The following is a 9875-nucleotide window of genomic DNA, read 5'->3' as shown; positions in this document are numbered from 1 at the left end:
TAGCTTCTCTGCTTTACTGGCATCACGTTCGCTTGTTGAAGCCAAGAAACAGAAAGGACACCGAGCTGCAGTTTATGATCCACCACTACTTTAATTAATGAAAAGGACCATAAATAAAAACCATAAAGAGGACGACTGAATCAGCATGTGAAGAGTAACACACATCACCCAGTTGTGTGTCTGTGTGTCTGTGTGTAGGTGTGTCTCTTACTGAGACATGGACAGCATGGATATCAGCTCAGGTCCTAAACCAGGGGCTACAACAATGTGCATGTGGAGCATGATGGGTATTTGTTTATCCTCTCTCTCTCTCGAGCAAGCCTGCGCACACACCACACACACACACACACACACACACACACACACACACACACACACACACACACACACACACACACACACACACACACACACACACACACACACACACACACACACACACACACTATATCCAGGTAAATAAGACCCGGGGATCAGGATTGGGTCGATCTGGGCTCAGGGTGTTGTGCAGCTTTACGGGGCCGACACCAGTAATTCAGTAGTTTTACAAACACACACATGCATCCAAAGACACGCCTGAATAACTGCACATGTTCTCAGCATAATAATATATGATTGTTTCATCGTTGACCTTCTTGTGACCCAGACGTTTCATAACCTCTGTGAGTTTCCTTTGTGCACAGACAAACCTCCCCGGTGAGAAAAGTCACAAGCATCAGAATATATGAAATATTAAATCTGTGAACTCGTGCTCCAGATTTAGTTTTTGTGTTTGTTCAGTTTTATATACTTATATCTCATGCGGCCTTTATTTAATCTATATTTATCCAAACTGAGTTAATAACATTTCTTTACAATCTGAGATAATGACTCTTCTGATTTTTAAGTAGAAACAGAAGATGATGGATCTCAGTAATAAACAGTTGTTTTCTCCAGATAAAGTTCTGTCAAAGTCTTATTCATTAAAATGCATCTGACGTCATCATCAGGACGATACTGTAGAAAATGTGCAGCCATCTGTGTTTGTATGAATCTGTTGGTGTTCGGCGAGCACTACGGAACATCTTGTCATTATCATGCTGAACTGAACAAGGTGATGGAGCAGCAACATGGCTCCGAGGTCTCATTATCTCCACCTGCAGACCGGCAGAAACCAGGTCAACGACAAAGACAAGTGAAGAAACACAATTAAAGTAATTAGAAAAGAAAAGAAGACAAACAACAGCAAGAGGCAAAACGTGCGTGAAGAGAAAGACAAAGGAAGGAGAGCATGAGGAACAAGGTCATCATGAAGTCCACTATGACCACCAGGAACACTCCAGATCTGCTCTTTGTGTTTGATTCTGTATTAATATGAATCTAAACTCACAGTTCTGAGTGAAACTGAGTGAAATGATGCTCCTGAGGTTACAGAGGGTTAGGGGGTAGGAGGCTCAGTGAGGAGGCTCGGTGAGGAAGAGGCTCAGTGTGGAGGAGGCTCGGTGAGGAGGAGGCTCGGTGAGGAGGAGTCTCGGTGAGGAAGAGGCTCAGTGAGGAGGAGTCTCAGTGAGGAGGAGGCTCAGTGAGGAGGAGGCTCAGTGTGGAGGAGGCTCGGTGAGGAGGAGGCTCAGTGAGGAGGAGTCTCAGTGGAGGAGGCTCAGTGAGGAGGAGGCTCAGTGAGGAGGAGTCTCAGTGAGGAGGAGGCTCAGTGAGGAGTCTCAGTGAGGAGGAGGCTCAGTGAGGAGGAGGCTCAGTGAGGAGGAGGCTCGGTGAGGAGGAGGCTCAGTGAGGAGGAGTCTCAGTGAGGAGGAGGCTCAGTGAGGAGGAGGCTCAGTGAGGAGGAGTCTCGGTGAGGAGGAGGCTCGGTGAGGAGGAGGCTCGGTGAGGAGGAGTCTCAGTGAGGAGGAGTCTCAGTGAGGAGGAGGCTCAGTGAGGAGGAGTCTCAGTGAGGAGGAGGCTCGGTGAGGAGGAGGCTCAGTGAGGTGGAGGCTCGGTGAGGAGGAGGCTCGGTGAGGAGGCTCAGTGAGGAGGAGGCTCAGTGAGGAGGAGGCTCAGTGAGGAGGAGGCTCGGTGAGGAGGAGGCTCAGTGAGGAGGAGTCTCGGTGAGGAGGAGGCTCAGTGAGGAAGAGGCTCAGTGTGGAGGAGGCTCAGTGAGGAAGAGGCTCAGTGTGGAGGCTTGAGAGGAGGCTCAGTGAGGTGGAGGCTCGGTGAGGAGGAGGCTCGGTGAGGAGGAGTCTCGGTGAGAAGAGGCTCAGTGTGGAGGAGGCTCAGTGAGGAGGAGTCTCAGTGAGGAGGAGGCTCAGTGAGGAGGAGGCTCAGTGAGGAGGAGGCTCAGTGAGGAGGAGGCTCAGGGGAGGCCGTGGGGAGGCCGTGAGGGAGGCTCAGTAGAGAGGCTCGGTGAGAGGAGGCTCGGTGAGGAGGCTCAGTAGAGGAGGCTCAGTGAGGAGGGGCTCAGTGAGGAGGAGGCTCAGTGAGGAGGAGGCTCAGTGAGGAGGAGGCTCAGTGAGGTGGAGGCTCTGAGAGGAGGCCGGTGAGGAGGAGGCTCAGTGAGGAGGAGGCTCAGTGAGGAGGAGGCTCAGTGAGGAGGAGGCTCAGTGAGGGAGGAGGCTCGGTGAGGAAGAGGCTCAGTAGAGGAGGCTCAGTGAGGAGGAGGCTCGTGAGGAGGAGGCTCGGTGAGGAGGAGTCTCAGTGAGGAGGAGGCTCAGTGAGGAGGAGTCTCAGTGAGGAGGAGGCTCGGTGAGGAGGAGTCTCAGTGAGGAGGAGGCTCAGTGAGGAGGAGTCTCAGTGAGGAGGAGGCTCGGTGAGGAGGAGTCTCGGAGGAAGAGGCTCAGTGTGGAGGCTCGGTGAGGAGGCAGGCGAGGCTCGGTGAGGAGGAGGAGGGAGGAGGCCGTGAGGAGGAGTCTCGGTGAGGAAGAGGCTCAGTGTGGAGGAGGCTCGGTGGGAGGAGGCTCAGTGAGGAGGAGTCTCAGTGAGAGGAGGCTCGGTGAGGAGGGAGGAAGAGGCTCAGTGGGAGGCTGGCGTGAGGAGGAGTCTCGGTGAGGAAGGGCTCGTGAGGAGGCTCGGTGAGGAGGAGGCTCGGTGAGGAGGAGGCTCGGTGAGGAGGAGTCTCGGTGAGGAAGAGGCTCAGTGTGGAGGAGGAGGCTCAGTGAGGAGGAGGAGGCTCGTGAGGAGGAGGCTCAGTGAGGAGGAGCCCCCCCCAGCTGCTCACACCTGACTGATGACTTTGTCTTTGAACATCATTTTTGCCCCCCGTCTCTCCTCCCATTTCGTCTCCCTCTTGATGTCCATCACAACTCTCTCACCTCTCTCCATCTTCGTTATCCTCGTCCTCCATTTCTCACCTCACCCTCACTTAAAGAATTCCTTACTCTTCTGTTTCTTCGTTCTTCCTTCGTTCTTCCTCTCATCTTCTGTCCTGCATCTATTCCTTCTCTTCTTCTGGCTTCTCCTCCTTCTCTCCTCCCTCTCTCCTCCTCCCCTCCAGGGGAGTAAACAGGCTCATCTATTCCTTCTCTTCTTCTTACTTCTGTCTCACTCTCTCCTCCGTCTCTCCTCCGTCTCTCCTCCTCCCCTCCAGGGGAGTAAACAGGCCCATCTATCACTTCACTCGTTGCCTCTGGAAGCAAAGATTTGGGGCTCAACTTTATTTGAAATGTGTTTTTCTCTTGACAGTTTCACAGCCACTTATTTAAAACAGCTCAGCCACGAAGCTGTGACAGACAGCCGGAGAACAGATCTGCTATTTGCCTGATGACATCAGGTTTAATTTGTCCACTCTACAGGGCAGAAGACAATGTAAGTGCCTGTCTGTTGGAGTCTTTCAGGACTGACATGTTGGACACCGAAGTTAAGGAAATAAAAGAGAACAGAAAATACAAGAAATGTGATGTGCGGTTGAAAAGCACAAGTAAATGACAGCAGGTGAAAATGTGAAATGTGTTTCCCATCTCCTGAGAATTATCAAGTTGTCTCTGTTTGTCTCTGTTAAACTCCCAAGGACATTGAACCTCCTCTTCTCCCGTGGTGTCATGGTTTGAAATGATTGGCAGCTGAAGTTAAATAAAGGGTCTGATTTCCTGCTCATGTTCCGGAACTTTTGCTTCATGTGATTTATCTACAAATACAAACCTACATTTCTCTGCTGAACTTATTTAGCTCATCTGTGCTGGAACAGCTTTGCGGTCCCTGAGAAGACACATCTGGACGAACCTTCCCTGACTGCTCAGCACCAGGATTCCACTCTGAACGTGTGGAAGACGACCACATGGTCTCTCAAACCTCTGCTGGTGCCTCCTCAGAAGCTCCTGAAGTGTTAGTGTGTGGTTCTCTTCTTCCAGCGTATTATACTCAGCGTCCGGCTAAATAAACCCAGCCATGAAAGTCTCATTTCATATCATGTGGAGTTTGGTGAAGCTGTCTCCGTCTCTTCTGATTGTTCAGGGCTTATCTGGCTCACACGTACAGTTAACGGCAGTGGGAGTCCTCTCCGCAGGCCGCAGCCTGAGATTAGTGCAGAGCTTGGAAGTTTTATTTCAGAGGCTTCCATATGTATTAGGAATTAGGAAACTGAATTTTGAAGTCCAACATCCAAAGACTCTCTAAGATTTGCAGATCAGAAGTGTCTGACCAAAGGGCGTTGGGGCTCGGGGTGTTAGAGGAGCTCTGAAGTTCTGAGGTTGTGGGTTTAATTCTTGATGAAGTCCGACAGCCTGATGAAAGAGAGGAGCTTCAAGTGTTTCTGTCCAAATACCTCACGTAGTTACTCCGACAGAGACGTTCCTATTGGCTGCTCAATGCGAGAAGTGTTTAACACTGCTTTATCAATGTTAGTCTTACACACACACACACAGACACACACACACACACACACACACACACACACACCTGCAGCTGGCAGAGCTGGTGTTTCCTGCAGAGAGAGAGTCAGAGTCAGAGTCAGAGTCAGAGTCAGAGTCAGGGCTCCCAGGTTGTCTTCTCCTGGTTTGAGTCCCACTGGGATCAAGTCATTTCCCAGCTTGTGCCTCTGATGGACTCGGTGCATGTTGGTGTGAGACGAGCAGGATCAACATCTCTGTTCAGGCTTCCTCTAGATCTGCTGAAGGTCTTTAACTCTGCAGTCGGGTTTGTCTCACTCACTCACAAGTTGTCCATTCAAACACAATAGGCACCAAAGGTAGTTGGTTGTGTGTCCCTCAAAAACACACAACTCAAGTGTGTTCAGTAGTTTTATTCTTCATTACCGACCTTGTTATCCTGTGTATTCTTTTATCATTTACCATAACACATCTGCTGGCATCAGATTTATTTCTTATTGTAGACCAAGGTGTAGTTGCCAATCAGTGACATTGAAGTGATTTAGTTTTTTAATACTCACTCTATTATTCATAAAATAAAGTATTAAATGAATGCATTTATTCTGTGAACAAGTTTCCGGAGTTTGTTGTATATTAACACAAACATTTATAATTGTAATTTACAGTCACATCACAGTTGCCAACTGGTTTGGATCCAGTACAACTAATTTCATTACTTATTCATCCCGTCCGTCACAACACTGGGCCCAATGGTTTCCAGCCGTGGACACAAACTGGCAGCGGAACACGAGCTGCTCTCATTATTTCTCTGATTGCCACTTATCACCCACAGCTTTTAATCAGCTGACAGAGGAGGCTGAAGCAGAACGAGCGGCAACAAGGTCGGTAAAAATGAATCCGTCCCACAGCTTTAATCTGTGGGAGGATTAGAAAGCACGGGAGCAAACTGTTTCTCCCCCAAATGCAGAATGAAGCAGAAACCACTTCTCCAGGTTCAACGCTGTTTGTGCAGATGTTTGCTTGTAAAATGAGATATTGATTTCCTTCTCCTTGCTGCTCTCCTGATGTGTCGTGTTGACGGACTCCTTTACTTCCCCTCAGCAGCCTCTCACTTCCACTTCCACTTCCTCACCCCTCTTCATCATTTCTCCATTTCAGATGATATTTATTTAGCATGCACCACTTTAAGGGGTATTTTCTGTAAACAATGTATTTCTGCCTCAGAGGAAACGTATTCTGCTCATATTCAGGTTCAGAGAAATTCACCTTCCTCATGCTGCTGCTCAATAACTGAGTCAAGCTGAGATTCTCCAGACCTAATTTAACAGGTTCTGCTTTCTGCTTGTAAAACCAGATGTATTAGATCTGCTTGGTCAGGCCCCATGCTGACTTCACCCCTTGAAGGAATCAGACGTACCAATTCAGAATCCAACCAATCAGAAATCTTTGTGAAATCATCTGCGGTCTGGTAATAGGACGGATCTGCAGGTTCGCTGGAAGAGAGAGAGTAAGACCTCTTCTTCTGCTCCCAGTGTGTGAGGGATGTTCAAGGTCTCGTCAGAATCTTCCTCCAGCTCCTTTTCATCCCATCCATCGATCTTCCTCTCACACCACAACGTGTTTCCTTTCCTGGATCCTCTTGATGTTCATGCAACATTTCTCCTGCAGTGCAGCATTCAGCCATGTGCCAGCAATAATGTCTTCAGGCCGGGCGGCTCCCAAAACCTTCTTTCATCAATAAATGCATGAGCGGCCCATCAAGTGTGTGTGTGTGTGTGTGTGTGTGTGTGTGTGTGTGTGTGTGTGTGTGTGTGTGTGTGTGTGTGTGATAGAGACGGCAGTAAATCTAAGTGCTGTGTGTTAAGCTCCTGCATGACAAACATGTTTCCTCCAGACACACACACACAGCTACATTCACACTGTGCTCACATATATTTACATATTGACAAAATCAGATACACACACCTATGCACAAACAGGCGGGTATACATAAGCAAAAACAAATTCCTGCATTATTACACTCACACACACACACACACACAATCTATGTAATGGAAAGCAAGTGTATCTCAGTAAATACATATAGTGGTTTAATCTATCAGCCGGGTGTGACAGGCCTATTTCCTGCGAGTCTGAGATGCTGATGCTTCAGTGGAATTCAAAGCAGGGTCAATTTGTCACGTCCACTCTCCTGCTTGCATTCCTAACCACTTCCCCACCAAGCAGAGCCGAGCAGGGCGCCACACGACTGACAGACACACAATATCCTTGTATTCTTTACCCTCACTCCACTCACACTCTAAGATCTGAGCTATTTGCATTTAGAAAACTGGAAGCATCCAAACATGACAACTGCATTGGTGAGGCGCTGCACTGACTGATTTCCCAGCGGAAGCAGCAGCAGCAGCCGTTTGCCTTGAGACGAGTCTATCAGGGGCCGTCCTCACCCTCAGTGTCACACCCCAACCTGTCACTCACCCTGAGGAGCTGGCACCTGCGCCGAGGGGTTGATTTGTCAAACCTGCACTGACAGCAGATACAATTTGTCCTTCAACCGGAAAACACACAAACACGTGATACATTTTAATGGTTTCCTCTTGTATTCACCCAGTGGAGTGCAGAAGCAGGGACGTCCTGCTTCCACACAGTCGTTGGCTAATGAAAGCTGCCAAAACAGGGGGAGAAGAATAATAAGAACCATTATTTTATGCTTTGAGAAGACAGGCAAAGTGCGTCTTCATGCATTAAGGTAGGAAAGCCCCTTGCATCTCTTCACTTCACTTCATACCTGTATTCAAAACTGAAACTCTTATTTGGTGTTCCATTTTTGGAGATGGGTTCTGTTTCATTTATTATACAATTTTGTTATGATGTGTACATTTGTCAAGAGTTTTGCACATATTTATATTTGTATATTCAGGTTAAATATACTGTTAAAAGTTAATGTTTTGAATTTCATCTTTTATTTTGCCTTAGAAATGAAACAGCAGCTCATCAGCCATGTGGTTGTTTTGTTGTGGCACCGGAACTATATTAAATAATCACTTTAGCCGGTTTGGAAATAACACAAAGGAAACCCAGCCCTACACAGGACACATTACACAACTTCCCACGCTCTGTGATGAATAAACCACTCAAGTAAAATCAAGGGAGTTCACCTTTAATAATGCAGATAACTAAACATTTCTCTGAGGATAAACTGCTTCCAGTTATGAGCCTTCAAAAGCCTCAGTGGTTCGATCTGCAGTCGTCTGCATGAAGGACTTCCACACGTGAACTTCATCACCTTAATGAGCCTTCACCATCTGCTCCCGGTTCTCTTCAACTTTCTGGACCTAATTTGATGCTGTGCTCAGCAGCTATTAAACTTTAAGACCACTTTTTCCTCTTCATTTATATCTGTATTAATATATCATTATAACCACTGCATGAGCTTGCAGGGCTTCAATAAAACCAGCAGTGCAAACCCACACTTAATTATGGCTAATGGCGTCATAATAAAAGTGGTTGTGATCACACAGAACTGTTTCCCTCTGCCCCTGAACGCAGCCTGAGACAAAGCTGCTGGATAAACAGGCAGACAGATGCACTGCCTCCCTCAGCGTCTCCGCTCCTCCACAAACACAGAACCTCCTGCCACAACATCTCTTCGTCTCATTACGTGCTTTTACAACTGCTTTCCTCTCTCGACCATCCCTCTGTCTGTGTCCCCTGCGCTTTCTCTCCATCAGGACATCGTGAATTTGAAATAGAGGCTCCGCTGGCACCGCTTCAGAGGACAAACAATCCAACGGCAGCTTTCTCCGAGGCCAAATACATAAAACACAGAGGGACAAACCAATGTCCCGTGTCCTGTGGAATTGGATTCCCCTGGAACCTCCCCTCAGCTCGGTGTCTCCGTTTGCTTCATCTGTCAATAGTGTCAGAAGGACTCCGCTCCCTGTGGTGCGCAGCATCACTGAGAACAACCGTCAGTGTGAGTGAGAGCGCCTCAAATGGCCAAAGTATAATAAATGTCCCTGAGTCTGTCCCTCGGGTTTCATTGCACAGACTGATGGACAACTTGTGTCGTTTTACAGGCCCCAGGGACACGTCATGAAGAGACACTAGGACTTCAAACGTTGTCGTGAAGGTGTCAAATCAAAAGTCTGATGTCACTTCAGCCCTTTACAGCATCAGAAGTGTTGAGAGCTGCTAACTAACGGCTGAACCACACTTTATTAAGAAGAACACTGATATTTTACAATCTTCTCAAACATTGCTGCTGTGAACCAGACCTGCAGGGGACATGTCTGGCACACAAGGCTCTTTACATCCCCCCCCCAGGATGGGGCCACGGCCCATTTAACTCATTATGTGGGCCGTGGCTCAGGTGGTAGAGCGGGTTGGCCACTGTTTCCCCTCATGAGTTGCAGCAGGAAGAGCACCAGGCTTACGAAACCAGTGCTTAATCATATCCATACGAATGGTGATCCGCTGGGAACCCTCACTGACAGAATCGTCTCCAGTTCCACACGAGACCAAATGAAACGATATCTTTCTTCCTCTTGTTCCACTTTATAAGAACACATGTAAAACCATCACTTTAAGTCTCCTGCAGTTATTGAGGGAGAGGAAACCAGTGTCTTTATCTGACTGTGAGTGAGATTCCCGGGTGAATACTCTGCTGTTCCCCGGCCGTTCATGCATTCAGCTGCTGGGGCGGGCAAAGGCAATTTGAATGCAGGCTTACAGCCTTTAAAGAGTCTTATACTGAGCTGAGGATTTATTCTACTTTAACAAGGGCCGGTATGGTGGCTGGTTAAATTAGAGCTTTCTCTCTCTGGCGTGGAGCTGGAAGTCCTGTCACTTTGCTGTATGCAGATAGATTGGTTCAGTTTTAATAAGGGAGGTAGTGTACGGCTGGAACGTCCCTGTTTGTTAACAAGCTGCGTTTCCTCTTATAAAGAAATAACGTGATTAAAAAGTAAAAGTTTCATGCTGCAGATATGAATACATTCAAATAATTTGTCTGTGTGGATTTGAAATCACAGCTTATCATCATCAGCACATTTTTAACAGAGACATAAACGATGCAACTGG

Source organism: Hippoglossus stenolepis, chromosome 12 (genome assembly GCF_022539355.2).
Source record: "Hippoglossus stenolepis isolate QCI-W04-F060 chromosome 12, HSTE1.2, whole genome shotgun sequence".
Classification (NCBI taxonomy): Eukaryota; Metazoa; Chordata; class Actinopteri; order Pleuronectiformes; family Pleuronectidae; genus Hippoglossus; species Hippoglossus stenolepis.
Note: the sequence above shows the minus strand (reverse complement) of the source record.